Consider the following 18,995-nt stretch of genomic DNA (forward strand, 5'->3'; position numbering starts at 1 on the left):
TTATAGAGAATGTGTTTGTATGTTGTAAAAATTTAAGGTTGTTACACAAACATGTTTTAAAAATAATCTTGGATCAGGGGAGAACGACGTTGTTCCCGTGACGTATGTACTAACTGTTGCATTGGCTTATCTATAAATGAATTTAATAGTAAAGGCTAGAGAGAGTCTGAGCCGACTTTAGTTAACTTACCCTTATCATCGTCGATGATGAATTTTTGACAGAGGGGGAAGGGATGGTTAAAGAGTATGGGAATATAGATAAGGAATTTGAGTATTGAAATTTTAGGGATTTAAAGGATTGATGCGACAATGAGTGCGATGATTGGTCATTGGATGGGCAATGACGGCTGGGTAGCTATTTGACAATAATGGTGACGACCGACGATGGCTAGTGATGGTAATTGGGGGTTTGAAATTAAAAGTTTTAAGGGTTTGAAGATATTTTGAGATTTTAGGATTTAAAAGATTGATGTGACGGGGAGTGCGATGATTGATCATTAGATGGGCAATAACGGGTGGGTGGTTATTTGACAATAATAGTTACAACCGACGGTGGCTAGTGATGGTAATTGAGGGTTAGAAATTAAGGTTTTTAGGGGCTTGAAGATATTTTGAGATTTTAGGGAAATTTTGAGTTTTTTAAATAATAATTATAATTTTTAAGTTTTTTCAGGGTAAATTACTAGAATGGTCTCTTACCTTTTATATTTGTACAGTTTTGCTTAATAAATTCAAAAACTTAAGTTTTCATCGCTTACTTTATCACTTTATTATGTTTTGGTCATTGAGACGTTGAATGTTGTTATTTTAATGACGTGACACGTTAGTAAAAGGGTATAATTTTTATTTTAATCCCTAAACTTTAAATAAAATACTAATTATGAGTCTTTTTATAAACCCAACATAATTTAGGGACAAAAGTTTAATTTACTCATTTTTAATATATTTTTCTTCCTAGCTTCTCCACTTGTGTCGCACACTCCCATGCTCAATATTTGCATTCATTTGACTGGTTCTAAGTCGGGAACACATGAAAGGGTTGCAGATGTTGGAATTCGGATCATGAATTTGCTGAACCAACAACGTGTAACCCGAGTTCAAAATAATACATATTGTAATAATCTGAAAATATTTTGGATCATTTGATTGACATTAGAAGTATAGGATCCAAAAACTTTACCATGGGAGAGGACCATGACCATTGTAATACCTTACCAATTACGACGGACAGCCCGAATATTCTGAACATTAAATTAGATTTTGAAGTGACTCGGACACATATCGATTCATGAACATGCATTCTAAACGATAAGCAATAAAATAAACAAGCAAACTTGCTTAACAAGCAGCAGAGCATATTATACATCATACTTAATTAGTTGTAACCTAAAGATTCATTTGAAATAACATAATTAACAAAGTAGGCATACAAGAGTAAAATAGTCATTTCATAACATATCTATGTAATCAACACGAAACTTCATAATTAACCTTTGTTATTTTGGTCATTGAGGCGTTGAATGTTGTTATTTTAATTATGTCATAATTATTCTTTTAAAAGGAAAAGAAAAACATGTAATTTTGTTCACAATTATTCTCAAACTTATTTGATACTAGCTATGCATATAATAAAATTGTTTGAAATTTTAATAGAGGAAGAGAAATTATAACCTTTCAATATGGTGACTGAATCTAACTGCTCCCCGAAACAAGCTCACCAGGTGCCATAGCCCAAAACATACTAAACTAATTGGTATAATGAATTAAATTAACCTCATCTTTACAAATGACTATTTTGGTCCTTATTTTTTTAAAATATTTATTTTTAATATTTCATTTTTTCATATTAATCTTTGTTGGATGAAAACCATTAGTTAATTAATATTTAACGCATATCATTGACTTATCATTTTTATATATGTTTAATTTTTAACGTGATATGTGTAACGTTATCTAAATTACTGAAGTAATATGCGTCATGTCACTTTAATTGATGATGTAACATATGTTATATCATTTAAATGATGACATAATATATATCACATCAATAATATACGTTGACCGTTAGTTAAGTAATGAATTGTATTTAATATAAACTTTTTTAACCAAAATTTAAAATATTATATGATCAAATACTCCAAAATATAAAGACTAAAGAGATAATTTGGATAAATAGTGAGGCATTAGTGCGACCAGGTCGATTAGATATGCATATTCATATGTGCGTATTGCAACGCATGTCGTACTACGATGGTGTTTTCGATGAAGAATGCATGTTGTTGACTTATTATTTTTATATGTGTTTAATTTTTAATATAATATGTGTGACGTCATTTAAACTGTAAACGTAATATGTGTCATGTCATCTTAATTGATGATTTAACATATATCATATTATTTAAAATGATGATATGATATATATCAAATCAATAATATTAATTGATTGTTAATAAATTAACAATTTTTATAAAATATAAATTATTTTAACCAAAATTTAAAAATATTATAAGATATTAATGATATCTTAATTAATAATTTTTTTATAATATGATATTTTAAGTAATATTTCGAGTTTGAGTTTTTATATATGTAAAAAATCTTAGGGAGATTAATTCATCAAAATCGGATATGCAACTCATATTGATTCGGATTAATCAAGGCAAAACTAGAGATGGGCATGGGTCGGGTTAGGTCAGGTTTTTGGTCCACCTGACCCTACCCGAGAACAAGGAGTCCTCCACCCGAGACCGACCCGACCAAAATAAGTTTTCACCCTACCCATATATAAATTAAAATCCGACCATAAATAATAAAAAATATTTTTATTCAATAAAAACAATGACTTAATTGATAATAATATATGCAAGGGTATTATTGTAATTATTCCTAAATATATAAGGTAAAATTATATATTTTTTTGGGTCGGGTCGGATATTTTTCACCCTAAACCTGAACCCGAATCGACCCGAATAGGGGTGTAAACGAGCCGAGTCGAGCTCGAGTATTGCTGAGCTCGACTCGACTCAAAAACTTTGAAATGAAGCTTGACTCGACTCGAAAACTCACAAGCTTAAAATTTTTAAAGTCGAATCGAACTCGAAATCCTGAACTGAAGCTTGTGAGTAGCTCGAAAAGGCTCGAAATGAAAAAAAAATCTTAAACTTAACTAGATTGAAGCCTCAAACTTGAACTAGATTGAAGCCTCAAACTTGAACATAAACCTTAAATACATAAAAACCTTATTGTATTTTAAAAAAATTAACACATAAATGTTATTATTATTAATAATTTATTTTTTAAAAAATAAAATCTTAATATATTATATTTTCGAGCTGCTCACGAGCTTTTCGAGTCGAGTATCAAGTAGCTCATTTTGGCTCGTTAAGAATTCGAGTCGAGTCCATTCGATCCGAGTATTTATCGAGCATTGATCGAGTCGATCTCGAGTAGCTCGCGATCTGTCTAGTCTCATTTACAGCCCTAGACCCTAACATCACATTAAAAAATACCCGACACGACCTGAACTCAAATTTTTTAAAAAAAAATCTGACCCGATCAGACGGATCAATCTGAACCTGTTAAATTCGGGAACCATGCCCATCCCTAGACAAAACTTTAAAATCGAGAAGATAAAAAAAACTAAAAAAATATAGAGACCCAAATGATCAATATTAAGGTTAATTTTATTATTATGTCGAAATAATTTAACAACCTCCTCCTATATAACGCCGCCGCCAGATTCTTCACTTTCCGAACACTCTCCCTCCCTCTCTAATCTAGAACTAAAGAAGGAAAATGATGGAGGCTGTGATAAGAAAGAAGCCAGGAATGGCGAGTGTGAAGGACATGCCAATCCTCCAAGATGGGCCTCCTCTGGGTGGGTTCGCCCCCGTCTGATACGCCGGTCGGATACCCAACAAGGCCCCAGTGCTATGGCTATCTTTCTAGCTGCTTTAGGTGCATTCTCTTATGGGACGTACCAGGTCGGCCAACGGAACAAGATCCGCTGGTACTTGTTTTTCTTCTATCCGGAAAAACCATTAGGTTTCTCTTCCCCCCCCCCCCCGCCATGATTTTCTTATCTGGGTGTATTTCTTTTTCTCAATCTTCACTCATAGAATTTTTGTACGTTTAATCTGTTCTTTTTATTTCTTTGCTTGGAATCATTGCTATGATTTTGTATGGTAATATTTTTTGCTTTTACCTCTTTTATTAGAAAGCTTTTGATGGAATTGAAAACATTTTTAGCTTATGATGGGGCTTGGAGTTAGATATTGCTCTTCTGTTTAGCTTTTATCTGGGTCTTTATCTGTGGTTGTTTGTTGGATAGATTCTTTTTTAATATTTATTTAAATTAGCCTGGGAAATGTGGTGCGTTCTACTGATTATTAGTATCAAATTTCGTTCAAATTTGCTAGTTCTTTCAAAAGGTTTTAGTATATCCTTTGAAGAAGTTGATAGGAGTGGAAAAGTAAAGACAATGTTGAGATACTATGACTTGCTGGCAATGCTATTTCATATTGAAAACAGTGGCGGATCCATTATTTTACTGATTGTACCATCACTGATATTTTGTTTGTTCCCACCCAAAAAAATATTTCTGGATCCGTCACTATTTGAAAATGCATGCATGATGACCTCATGAGCCTGCCTAGATCTGAGTTTAGGAATTGCAGCAGTCTGCTTATGATTTTAGTAATTCGTTAGTTTATTCACTACTCAAAACAGTTCAGGACTGCCTGTTCTTTCAAATGGATTTTGTTATGTAACCTATGAAGAAGCTGGTAGAAGGGGAAAAGGTCCTATCATTTGGTCCTGTGACTTATGGACACTGTATGAAAATTTGAAAAGTCTATGTACTTAGTTTATGAATTTGTTAGCCATTTCATAGGGCAAAAAACTAGTTAGCTAATCAAGTAGGTATCATTTTATATGATATATCCATGCTTTTGTTCCATTTAGGCTTGAAATATTAACAAGGATTTAAAGATTTGTCTAAACTAGCATGTGCATTTAATATAGATGATATTATGTTTGAACATTTATGGGTTGATGAATTATTGATCTTCTAATTGTTGGTCTCATGGCAATGAGTTTGACTGCACAGTTGGTTATTCAAATGGTTGCTTGTTGATTTTAAAGCAGTGTTGTCAAGAGCTCAAGGCACGCTCTAGGACCTAGAATCCTTATATTGCCTCAGGTGCAAGGCACAGTTGTGCTCCCCAAATGAAGTAAAATGTCTTACGCATGTGTGCATTTGTTTGCTTATACACACACATGTAAAATAAGCTTTAAAGTGTGGTCAAGTCTATCTAGGAAACATGCAATTTTTTGTTTGCCGAAATGCATGATTTCCTTATGGTCCATGTCTATAGTGAATGCTCAAATATTAAAAAGTAGAGTTTGATACTAGTCAGTGGTGAGCCGTTGTCCAGGAGGCAAATTCTGTATGCTTGATCCAACTTTTGTCTGATAGCAGGACAGACTTCTCTGATGTTCTCCTAAATATATTGATTACTTTCCTCTTCAATTAAAGTACTGTTTTCTGAAATGCATTTTTCAAATCTAAATAAATAGATCGATAGTTGTGTTTATTGTTTTTTTTTATAAAAGTTGAAGGTCTCATTAAAAACTCCCTTCGTATTCGTCGACATACTAAGAAGTATGTTAACGAACATTGGAAGGAAGAAAAGAGTGCCTCATATTTCATTGAATAAAACACCCATTACATATGAAAACACGAAATATCCTCAAATAGGGATATACACTATTACAAAAAACCATAACCACCTAAAACTCTTGCCTCCTCGACCACAAAAATCTAGAGGTAATCACCCTATACCTAAGATAAACCTCCAGCAAAAGAAAAACAACCCAACAATTAATGACATAACATACATGAAAACAACACCTGCAACCATTAAAACGAAAACATCCGCCTCTGAAGGGAACTCCACAAATTACCAACATGATTCAAAATATCCAAAAAAATTCAGCTCGTAAAGTTATCTTCAATGAAACAAAACCACACTTCCTTTTAATCAATGTGTCATTGCCACTTAATTCAAAACTATTTTCTTTGGCTTGCATTTCTTCACCACACGATTTGTTCTTAATTTTCCAGGAAAGGGGGTGCTATTGTGGTATCTTCCTTTAATTGTACTGCATCACCGGATAAACCATGAGAAGTAATGAGACCCATCAACATCTTCCAAGGCCCTGAGGCTAACTCCATCAGAATGGTCAACTGATTTATTAACTAGATGCTCCACGATATTTAATTTTGATTGATCCACAACCTCCATTAGGTGAAACCCTGAATCTGAACAAGGGGAAGGAAACATTCTTAACCTGACATCAGCAGACCTGCTTTTAGTAAGATCATCCTCACCAAATTTGTTACTTGGATTCTCATCACTTTTGGTACTCTTCATTAGTGAAAAATTTTCTATGTTGGCCACTTCAGTTGCAACATCTTCGACGGGGCAATTTAAACCTGAGGAGAACACCGACGATCCTGACAGAGAATTCTCCGACGTTGCCCCGAGAGAACAAATCAGATCTAATGAATCATCGACTTCCTCCAAGACTTTGGTTTGAAAGAAGGCTCAACTTCATGCACCATGATTTTAAAAAAAATAGCACCGACCTTCAAACCTAACGACTCATCAATTCTCACTTTAGTCTTTGTGAGGATTTGAATTTTTGCCCGATCAAAAGATGAAAGAAACTGAGAGCTTTCGTCAATTGCTAATAATTTGTCCCACCTAGCTGCAATGTTCTTGAAAGTACCCCAATTCCACGCGTGAAAAGGAATCCCTTCGCAAACTACCCACACTCAGATGGCACTCCACCACTAGACTCTCTAACCAAGCTTCAACTCTGGAAAACCACTATGCAAGAGTCTCTGATTGTTCATTCTTCACCCTTCTCAACGTAGCAGAGTCCTCAAATATCATTAGAACTACATTCCTAGCAGCACTTATTAACGAGAAACCAATGAGTCCTTTGTCTTGCATTTGGCTAGTAAAATTGCCGATTTTGATATAGTTCTTGCACCACCCTATTAGGCAGTTATCCAACACTTAAAGTTTAGCTTCGTCAACAACACCGTCTACTGTATAGAGATTATTTTTTGTAACAACTTCCATCTCAGGCTTTTAGTGAACAACTGGCGAAGACTTTCTCCAAAAAGAATTTCTTGGGTTGTATTTAGCCAAAGAGACCCCAATTTTACTACCATCAATGCAAGACCCATTTATCTTTAAGATCGCTTTCCTGGCTTCTTCAATTGTTGCAAAGCGAATGAACCCGAAACAAACCCCCTTTGAATTTCTTTTGGTTGGAATGAAGGCATCAATAACCTGGCCGTGGGTGCAAAATAAAGATCCAAACCTCTTCCAATGGATCTTCTCCGGTAAGTTTTCAATGTATAACGTAAAGCAGCCAGTACTATACCCATTACTGATTTTTGGATAGTCTTTCTTCCACCAGTAATTAAAACCATGGCGATCCGGTGGTAGGTTTTCCGCCTCAGAAATCTGCGCAATGGCCTCTTCCACGCTCCTTGCTTCAACCAACGAATCATCCCTATTATTTTTTGTCACCAACACAATCCTCTCATACTCTTCCTCCGCCGCAGTCCTACTTTGTTTCTTCTTTGCCTCCTCCGCTTTCTTCAACGTTGCCTCCTGCAGCTCCTCTCTCTGCTTTTGTATCTCCGCTTCCGTCACCTTCGGCACCAGAATCTCCACACGATTCGCCTTCTTATCCGGTTTTTTCAAAGCTTTTTCAATCTCCTTTTCCTCTATCTCGAACTGACGGCGAGTCTTATCCATGATTTAGTTTTTACCATGGAAACTAACTTGAATACATATGCTAGATGCAAATTGATCTTTTTCATTCTAGAACAGAGGCCTGAAACATTTATATTTGTAGGGCATTGAAGGAAGAAAAGTATGCAGCGCGTAGAGCAATATTACCTGTACTTCAAGCTGAAGGTGAAAGGTATTTAACTATCCAGACTAGTTCAATTCACATAGCTAAAATGCATTGAGCATTCCCATGTTTCTTTGCTTGCTTGCATTATTTAGATTTTGTCAAAGAGTGGAAGTATCTCGAGTATGAGGCTGAAGTGATAAAGGTAGGTGAAAACGTATACAATTCTGGGAGATGGATGCCCCCTGCAACCTGTGAGCTCCGTCCTGAAGTTTGGTGATACCATTTTTATCAACTCATTGTCTACAGTTGGGGTGTTTTCTGTTGATGGAAGGTTAATCTTCTTCACATCAAGCGAAATAATTTTATCTTTTGGGAAATTCAGATACCTATTTCTGTCCGGAGAGTATTATCGATACCCTGAATATTGTCATTTATTTCTTTACCTTCTACATCTTCCTCTTATTCTGAAAGTGTTAGTAAAATAATTTTAATGGAAGCTAGCACTGTTCGTTTAGGGCCAAGGTTCTCTTGATGTTTGTTTACCTTACAAAAGAATCAACTACTTTTGGTGGAATGCTGTTTTTTAAAATATATTTTCGGTCTCTACATTGCTTTGAATCTGTTTTGTAAAATTTGATTAATCAAAATATAGAAAAGTTGTTAAAGTTTTTTTTTTTTCATATTTGAAAAAGTCGTTTGATATTTGTTGTTATAAAAATTGCTGAAAATATTTCAACTTTACAATAATTAAAGCAAATTTTTCATAGCTTTGTTGACATTTTAATAGTCTAGCCAGCTACCACCATGAGTTGTTAATTTTATTTCCCGAAACCTCTCATCATTTAAAGCATCCAGATAGACTCTTGAAAAAAAAATCTTTTAGCCACGTAACCAAGGGTGTGTTAGATCGAGTCGAGTCAAAAATTTTTAGTTATTTAAGTTGACGTGTTCTATTTTATAACTTTAAGTTGGCTCGGAATTTTTTCGAATCGAGTCGAGTTTATAAAAAAATATCTTATAAATTCGAGGTATTCGACTTAAACTTGAAAATCAATCTACTAATTACTAAAAATTTTGAGTTATTCGAATTGTTTCGAGTTGAGTTTATGAAATTACAACTCAAAGTCGATTCAAGTAAAAAATTGATTTTTCAAGTCGATTTGAGTTTTGTTCATCCTACACATACTTTTTTATATATCGGGATGGACGTATAATTTTATGAAAGGGAGAGAACTTTTAAAACTCCAAGGTTGAAAATAAATTTTCAAAAAGAATACATAGAAAAAATTTAAAATATATAATTTTAATTTTAGGTGATCTTCAAGCGCATTGCTTTTGTATTAATATGAGGTGATTATATAAAATTTTCTTTATTAATAATGCACATATAATTTACAGTCATAACTTCTTTAATTTATAATTTTTTTTGGTAACAAATGGAAATTAAGCTAAAAAAACCTAAGCTATAAAGCTAAACAGCTTCTGTGCATCCTCATGCTCACAGAAGCCCCAAGTATAAACCCCAAAGTTCAGATTCTAAAACCGAGTATATGTAGAGAAATTCAACGAACCCTACTTGCCAGGTACCTACGCTGAGTCGAACCACACCCCCGCGTCCTGAATTTTTATGCTGTGCTCCATCAGAATTCACTTTAATCCACCCCCAGGTGGAAACTGCCATCTAATGTTGCTCACTGCCCCATTTTCCGTTGCAATGGTTCGACTTGCTCCCCTAGCAATTGCCCTGTACAATATTTCCAACCATTGTTTGCTTTATTTCAATACCAGTTCTTCATCCTCCAATGGACTATCGCATTCTTTTGGAGCCAAATGTTCCACACGATCGCTCCAAAGAGAATATTTCAGGTTTTAGCTTGCCCGATAAAATCTCTTGGTGTTGAGATCCTTCACGTTCATGCGCAAGAAGTCTTGCAAACGACTTTGTTTTACCACTGCGCTCCATATAAACATCACCGACAGGCAGAGTCGCAACATATGGTTGGTATCTTCCACCGGTTCTGCTCATGGGGGACAATTGCTATCAGTAGTGATGTCTTTTTCGACATTCAACGTTGACGATCCTTTAACGGAATAATATTTTTTATTTTTATTAAAAAACAATCGCTTTATGAATTTAAAAAATAACATATAACATTTAGGAAGAATAAGCGCTTTATGGATTAAAAAAAAGAGTCACAACTAACTAAAGAAGTCGGTGGTCTTAATTATAAGAAACTTTCGCCTTTTAGGTTTAGCAGCCTTCCTTTGTTGAAAGAAAGAGGCCGCCCCTTTTGAAGATGCATTTAGGAATACATTCCACGTCCCTTTGCAAAATATAATCATAATATAGTTAAAGTTTGGGGTTAAAGTAATAGTATTAAAAATATTTAATTGATAATTTTATATTAATTTAGAGTTAACTTCATCATATATCTCCAAACTATAACCTTTATTCTAAATTAGTCCTTAAACTTTTGAATATTCTAATTTCATCCCCAAATCATATAAATATGTAATTAGTTTCATCACAGTTTAAACTAATTTTTTAAAACATATAATAATATAACTTGACCTAACAATTTTATTAACGAGGTTGTAATTAGTATATATGAATAGTTTGGGATAAATTTAGAATGTTCAAAAAGTTTAAGGACCAATTTAGAATGAAGGTCGTGTTTGAGAATGACATTGAATTGTTTAGAGTTTTAAGGACTAAATGATAATCATAGTTTAGGGATGAAATTAAAATATTTAAAAGTTTAGGATCAATTTAAAATGAGGGAAATACTTTGAGGACATTATAATTAACTCTTTAATTTACTAAAATACATGCTAGCTAAATAGTATCTAATTATTTCATTATTATATAAAAAATTTCAAACTAAAATTGTTTATTTAATTAATAAAAATATTATCAAAATAAAAAATGTATTGATTAATTTTTAAATATTAATAAAATCATTTTATAGAAATTATATTTATTAATAAAATAAATCAATAAAAATTCAAATGATAATATATCATTTTAAGAGTAATATGATCTAAAATATTAAATTATTTTATTAAAAAATAGTTGAAAATGTATTTTATAGTTTTAATAAATAGTATATAATTATTAATAATATAATATTATTAATTAAGAAAGTATTTATAAATTAAAGGTAGTGTTCAAACTAAATTTATTTTTCTGTTTAAGTGTACAAACTTTTCATTGGTCAATGTTAGTGCGTAACATTTTCGATGTCATTTTAAGTGTATGGTTTGTCACGATCATTAAGAAAATTAATTAAAAATTAGTTAATCAATCAGTGTTTAATACTTGACCTAATTTTTTATTTTTTTAAATTAAAATAAATAAATTTTATATATGAAAAAACTCAAATTTTCCTTTTTTTAATACCTTAAATTCATAAAACTAAAAAAATCCATGAAATTATGTCGTCAGCCACCATTACCGTTAGGGTGCATTTGGTTCACGGAATGTAAGATTACCAGTGGGAATAAAAGATTACCAGGGAATAGGATTACTGAGAATGTTAAATTATTGTGTTTGGTTGGTTTGACAGGAATGTAAGATTACAGTGTTTGGTTGAAGGAATAAAATATTACTGAAATGTATATTTTACCAAATTGTCCTTGTTCTATATTTGTTTTTTTAACAAGCGAAATTTTAAATATTTAAATAAAAATATTTATATAAAAATTCTATTTGTTGATAATATATTATTTGAGAATTTAAATATATCATGCATTATTTTAATTTTAATTAATATTAAATTTTATATAATTTATGTAAAAATATATTAAAATTTTACATCAACATTTAACTAAATGAAATGTTTACATTGTGGAAATTCTTCATAGATATTTATAATAATAAAAAGATGTAAATTATTTTGTTATCTACGATATAATATTTATTATATCTTTTATATACAATAATTTATTTATTTTTCTTTTATATTTATACTTAATTCTGCATTCTTTATCATTATTATTTATCTCATTAATTTATATTACAAAAACATAATTCAAATAAGTAAGAAAATATAACACTAAAAATCATATTATTTATAATTTTATATTTCACCGTCATTCATCATTATATTTGCTAATATTTTAATAAAATTATTAATACTCAGTCCTAATCTGATTTGTACTCAACTCTTGATTACGAAAAGCAAGCAACCCAATAATTCATGTTTCCAACCTATAATTTCTCTCCGAACATACAAAAACCGACAGAGGCAAAACTTTGAACATATTATACCGTTAATTTCTTTCATCAATATATGCTGATCTACATCCACATTTAAGCTATAATCAATCACATAAATAAAGGTTCATCAAGAAATATAATCTCAATATTGTAAACATAAAACTAATGCAAATCACTTGCCGAGAAATCAGACTCTCGCAATAGTGTTCCACTGCTTCAACATTGAACCAGTTCTTTATCATCAGCAATGTAAAATGGGCAATTAATACTTATAATCCACATTTGAAAAAATATGCTTCATAAATGAAACGAGATTGAGGTCTGATGAAGACTTCCTCTTCGAGCAGACAAAGCCACGAAATGATATCGGTCAAAATATATATTGAATCCTTGGACATCATAATGAGTTCCATGATTAATCTGGTATGAGAATGCTTTTGCAGTTTGATTTCGTTGTGCATGTTTTAAATATACTTAGTTGTTATGAAGACAAGTTCTTTAAAAAAAATGCATTCTCTAATGCAGGAGTAGTATAACAAGACCATGTTGATAGATGGGAAATGTGGATTTGATGCATTCCCCCTAGGCCATGTATATGACAGTTATTGTGATCGAAGAACTCATCGTGTTTGTATGGATGTTGAAAACATTTATAAACATAATTTCAGTACATATAACACTTGATTACATGTGAAATATAAATATATATATACACACACAGTAGTATAGTATGACAGTTAAAACAGTTGAAAATGAAGAAGGGAGGGAGAGATTCTGGGGGCTTTTGCCCCAACAAGATTTAACCAAGCGTTGCCTGTTTGCAAGAATCTTTCTAGCCTAGGATAATTGAATGGACCACACGCAGTGTTTATTCCCCTCCCCAACCCATTTGACGAGCTCGTTGCTCCCACAATGTCGTAACTTTTCCTCTCCCTGATTAGCGAGGCCTCGACTCGCTCTCTTTCTTCCTCACAGGTTTCGGTGGATGTGATGCATTTCTCCACCTCCTTTTGGTACTGGGAAGCCACCCTTTTCGCTTCACCAAAGGTGATATTCATAAGGTGGGAATGCTCTTCGGCAACAGCCTCCTGCAACTTTAACTCCTCCGTCAGAAGGTCCACAAATTGTTTCTCCATCTCTTGTTTGATATCAGTGTCACTGCTTCTGCAATCTGTGTTGTCATAGCTCGATTCAGGCATACATGATTTTCAATTAAAAAGTTAAATACAAAGAAATAAGTTAACCAATTTGAGAGAATAATCTCCAACCTGAGACAGAGAGATATCTCAATCCTGTAAAAGAAGAACAAAATCACAAAAGATATACATAGTGATAACCTATGTTTCGAGTAGCAAGCACATGAACACTTGAAAAACTTTTTACAGTTGCCACTGAGACAAGAGGAAACACGAAACAAGGAAAACCAATAACATAAATGCATAAGTAGCAAACACATGAACACTAGACACTTTTTACAATTGCCGCTGAGACAAGCGGAAACACGAAACAAGGAAAAGTAACAGCATAAATGCATAAGAAGCTTCAGATTTGACATGATAATATAGTCCAAACACGAGAAGTTGTAACATTAGATGTGAAAGAAATGAAGTTAGTTTACAAATATAACAATCCAACCAGCTTATTTAACAAGTTGTGCTATGATGTACATCAAGTCATTTCAGAGAAACGTAAAGACCTTTTCACCGTCCTTGACGTAAAACCTGGAGAAGGATCAAAATCACTAGACAAAGGGAACTGATATTCTTTCCTATGATATGTTATTGCATGGTTAGTAAGCCCAAGAATCCAGAAAGGTCATTACCTAACTCAACATACTTCCTGGCATACAAATCGGATATTCATATAAAAATGGCAATCTTCATTCAAGTATCAACAGAGTTATAGTGCACATAGAAATGGACATAGTGCTTGGGTGCAGAGGCTCGTATCCGACATGCGAGGTATCATCTGATTCGAGCCGAAATTATTTACAATTTTGTCACACAAGAGCTACCTCTTGTGAGATTGGGTGTTCCATAATACAACATCAACTCAACTCAATATGTGATTAAGCAAGTACAAATCTGAATTCAAATTTGGGTTTACTTGCATATCAACAACCAAGCAGAGACATCAACAGCAACAATAGATCAAAACCCCAAATTATAGAAACAAGAACTTCACAAAGAATAACAAGCAAATATAAACCCAAATCAAGAACCAGTGTAACATAACATTCCCAAAGCTCAGAAATGAAAAATTAGCAAACAAAAAGCAGATCAAGACTTTAAATTTCCCAAAATGGGTAATCCTTAACTACAAACCAAAATTCGACAACAACCCAGAATCAGAAAAATGAAGTAAACATAAAACTAACGTAAATCACTTGCCGAGGAATCATGCATCTCGCAAAAGTATTTTTCTTCATTTTTATATGCAAAAGATTTGATTTTGAGTCTACGTCTAGAAGGTGAATATTATAAGAGATTAGAAAAAAGAAGAAGAAGGCGGTGATGAATCAGAACGCGTTTGTTGAAGCCATAGAATCATATAACACGAACGAAAACAGAAAACAGAACAAACCCAGATTTCATATAAAACGATGAATTTCATTGCTGAGAAAATAAAACAAAGGGAGTGAGAAGAAATCTTACCAGGAGAATGGGAAAATAAAATTTTTCGCAGAGGCAAGCTCGAAGAAGAATATATGCAGAGACAAACGGGGAAACGAAGGGTATTTTAGCCCTTAACACGGGAATGAAAAAATACCTAAGATACATGTGGGAATAACATTCCATGAATAAATACCCCAACATATACTGTTGGTATTAAAAGATTACCCTCACTTAGGAATCTTACCCAACCAAACATGGACATCATTAATCAGGAAAAAAAATGATGGCCGGGAATGATAGAATCCTTGATCCAAACACACTCTTAGAGATCACCCACTGACCTATCGACCATCATCTGCAGCCCCACACAAATGAATTTGAGTCTTAGAATTTAATGATTTAGGGACTGAGGCTACGATAATGGGATGATCCATTGACGATAAGTGGGTAGGAGCTTATTGGGGTGACAGTGATGGGAGACGACCGATGAGTGAGGTTGTTGCTTTAAAATTAAAAATTTTTGGACTTGTTTGAGATTCTAGAAAAATTAATTTTTAAGTAATAATAAGTTTAAGTTTCTTAAAAAAATTTTAAAATTTTATAAACGAGCCACATATAGGGATGGGCATGGGTCGGGTTTTGGTCAACTCGATCCGACCCGAAAAATTTTACATCCTTCACCCGACCCGACGCGAAAAATATATACTCTCCACCGACCCGAATCCTATTTTTTGAGATAAAATCTAAATCCGATTCGACCCAACCCAAAATAATAAAAAAATATGATTTTTCAATAAAAATAATGATTTAATTGAAAAAAATAATATATATGGGGTATTATTATAATTATTCCTAAACATATAAGGTAAAATTATATTTTTTACAGGGTCGGATCGGATTTTTTTACCCTAAACATGAATCCAATGCGACTTGAACATTACCTTTAAAAAATTGACCCGACCCAACCCGAACCCGAAATTAAAAAAAAAACTGAGCCGATCAGGTCAAAATGGGTCGGAACTCATTGGGTTCGGGTTCATGTCTATCCCTAATCACATCATATTTTGAGTGGTTGATTGATTTTTAATGAACTTTTTTTTAAAAATCATGATAGAAAAAAATTAAAATGATAATGAAAAAATATTTAACATCAATATTAATTAAAAAAACTTAGACACCTAAATGAAAAAAGAATATAATTTGAGAATTTTTTTAACCTAATCCTAAAATAAACACGTAAATATTTAAAAAATACTAATGTCTCAAATAATAAACAATTCCTCTAACAAGCGCGCTTTAGATTTAAACTTTCCTAAAAGAAAGAGCCAACCTTCTTTTAAAAAAAACGCAACTAGGAATAAATTTTCACTTACTTTTCAAATTGCAATCCAAATATAGTTTAATGTTGGATTAAAGTAATATTAAAATGTTTATGTAGATGCTCGATTTGTCCGGGGTCTTATTCGAAGTTAATTCGAATTTATTATTATTAATATTGTTATAAGAAATTATTAATATATATATATATATATGCATTAAGTAATTAAATAAATAAACAATTAAAATACACTAAATAAACGTTTTTGTTTACAGGCCCAAATTAATACAAATTACAATAGGCCCGAGCCAATTAAGTTCAGCTGCCCAACACCAGGCCCGAATGCCGTGAGTCTAGATCTGTAGCCCATTTGGAGAAACGCTAGGCCTATTAGGGTTTCCAGCTTCTGTCCAGGTTCCCGCCGCCGTTCATCCTGGACCGTTGGATCTACTTCTAATCTAACGGTCCAGATCAAAGGACCATTAGGGTTTCATAACCCTTCAGCACGAGAACCATCGGATCTGGACCAATCCAACGGTCCAGATCGAGCCTCTATCGACCGCTCATCTCCACCAGTCAGCTTCCATCGACTGCGCAAACTCACAGAGCACTCCCAGATCTGTCAACCACCCCCGTGACCAGCTCGCGCCCGTGACCTGCAAACGCACCAAACAAGAAACAGAACACGATGAAGCAAAAAAGTCTATCAACTAGAAATAAGGAGGGAACACAAAAACAAAAGGGGGAACCCATCAACAACAGAGAAGAAAGAAAGGAAACACCAATCTCTCAGTCATCAAAAAAACAACAGAGAATACAACCCCAAAAGAACACAAAACGAAATACCCAGAAACCAGCAACCATAGAACACAAACCCAACGCAAGACACTTACCCTTTCGATCCAGTAACTTTCGTCACTAGGAATCCACACCCCGTCTGCGATAAGGTAAAACCTTTCGCTTCCCGATCATTTTGAGTCGTGCATGTCAGTTTTAGGTCTCGAGCTTTAGGGATTTGAAGGGTTCGGTGTAGATTTGGTCATATGTTGGCCGGGTAGTGGGATGGTGGCTCTCATCGGAGTCTTTTGGGGAAGGAAAAAGGTCGCGGTGGTCGTGGTTTTTTGTAGGTCTACTGGAGAGTGAAACAGAGTGGGTTTCGAGGGTTTGGTTTGAGTCTCGGGTTAGGGTCGTGTTTATTTTAGGAAGAGTTCGGTTGGGGTTGTCGTTGGGGCTTACGAGCTCCTCATCGGAGCGTAGAACGGCGGAGCCATGGAGGCTCTGGGTTTCGTCGAGGGTTAAGAATGAGAGGGGAGAGAAAACCAGAGAGAAGTGGCGAGTGTCTGGCAAGGGTTGAGAGGATAAATGATTTAGGTAAAAAAATATTATCCTAAGTATCATATATATTCAATAACCAAAACGGCGTCGTTTAAAATAGGGCCAAAACGGCATCGTCTTAAGCTTGGGGGAGATAAACCGCGTTTAGGGTAAATGTGTTAATTTAGTTGTTGGTTTTTGTGTTTTGAATTGTTTCATTTGGGTCACCAGATCGAAATCTCTATGTTTTTAATTTGGTCTGTATTTTGTAAGCGTATTTTGTTTTAGTCCCCAGTTTATGCTATTTTTCTTTCTTTCTTTGTTCTCACATTTAGCCTGTAATTTCTGTTATTTGACAATTTAATCCTAGTGGATTCGTTTGAATTAGTGATCAGTCTGTATTTTGGTTGCCTAATTTTGGTTTTTTTCATTTTAGTCATGTATGGTAGTGTTAAATTTAAAATTGAGTTTTTAGCAGCATATTTAATTGTGTTTTAAGTAATGACATTTATTTAAATATGTTGCTTGTGGTATGTGCATTTTGTTATGCATGTATATATTATATAATTATATTTTAATTTCAGCCTTAAGTGAATGAGATTAATGTTATATTTGAAGTTATTAATTGGTAGCAAAAGAGATATTAGTTGCATGCTAGTTGTACCATATTAAGTTTGATTTTTTATTATATAGTTATGATTGCATTTTAGACTCTATGTTCATTTAAATCCTAGTCTCTTTTACACTCGGTTATATTAATTAATTAATTTTGTAATAAGATAGGTTTAAAACATTAAGAATAAAAAATTCCTTTGTAAAGTGGATAACCATAAATGCATGTAAATATTTTATTTAGATGTTTATTAGAATGTGTGGCGTTATATAATTAGTTTTTGCATGACATCCTTTTGCATAATTTGCATGTTAGCCTCATGTGCATAACTCAACCATATGACATAATTGGATTAAGGGTAATACTCTCTTAATTTAAATTCATTTTAAATGGGCTGTCTTGACTATTAGAGGTCCGCTTCTAACGATTTTAAATTAAAAGTGTATCCCATTAGTGACGCCTAAAATTGATTTATCACTTTAAAATTTGGGAACGGAAGAAAAAGAAATATTCGGTTATTTAAATTTATCGAGAAAAGATAGTTAGAACTTATTTAAGATCTGGTCTCGATGCTTTTAAATAATCGAATATTCTTTATCTTTCTAAAGGTCGGGTAATTTTAATTTAATCTGCTTGGGTGTTTATGAATGTTGTAAACACGTATGTTATTTTTCTGTTAGGGATCATAAATCAAATTAAATTCGAATTTGTAAAGTTCATTGCAAAGACGCTAATTAATCGATTAGGTACCGATTTAGGGCGTTGTGGGGGTGTTAATCATTCCCCACACGTAACCGACTCCCAAACTCATTTTTTTGGTAACGCAGACCTCAATTTGTTGTTTTAATTAAAATTAATTTTTATTTAAAATGACAAAGCATTTTTGGGTGCCCAATCACACCCTAATCAAATATTGGTGGCGACTCTTCGAACCTGCGTTTTTATCGTGAAGAAATTTCCAAATTTTTAAAATAA

At 33.2% G+C, this 18,995-nt stretch overlaps 1 long non-coding RNA gene and 2 pseudogenes across 1 annotated transcript; 1 reads left to right on the top strand and 2 right to left on the bottom strand.

The window, feature by feature from the left end:
• Window positions 1-947: 947 nt before the first annotated feature.
• Window positions 948-16,711, bottom strand: LOC120178369. The gene is made up of 3 exons (XR_005521507.1): window positions 16,591-16,711; window positions 12,965-12,974; window positions 948-958 (listed from the first exon to the last, which is right to left on the bottom strand). It is a non-coding gene; the product is annotated as an uncharacterized LOC120178369 (long non-coding RNA).
• LOC120178368 lies at window positions 3,748-8,446 on the top strand (annotated as a pseudogene).
• On the bottom strand, window positions 12,981-13,383 carry LOC120178367 (annotated as a pseudogene).
• Window positions 16,712-18,995: the final 2,284 nt, after the last annotated feature.

This window comes from Hibiscus syriacus, unplaced genomic scaffold, assembly GCF_006381635.1.
Source record: "Hibiscus syriacus cultivar Baekdansim isolate YM2019G1 unplaced genomic scaffold, ASM638163v2 tig00112347_pilon, whole genome shotgun sequence".
Lineage (NCBI taxonomy): Eukaryota > Viridiplantae > Streptophyta > Magnoliopsida > Malvales > Malvaceae > Hibiscus > Hibiscus syriacus.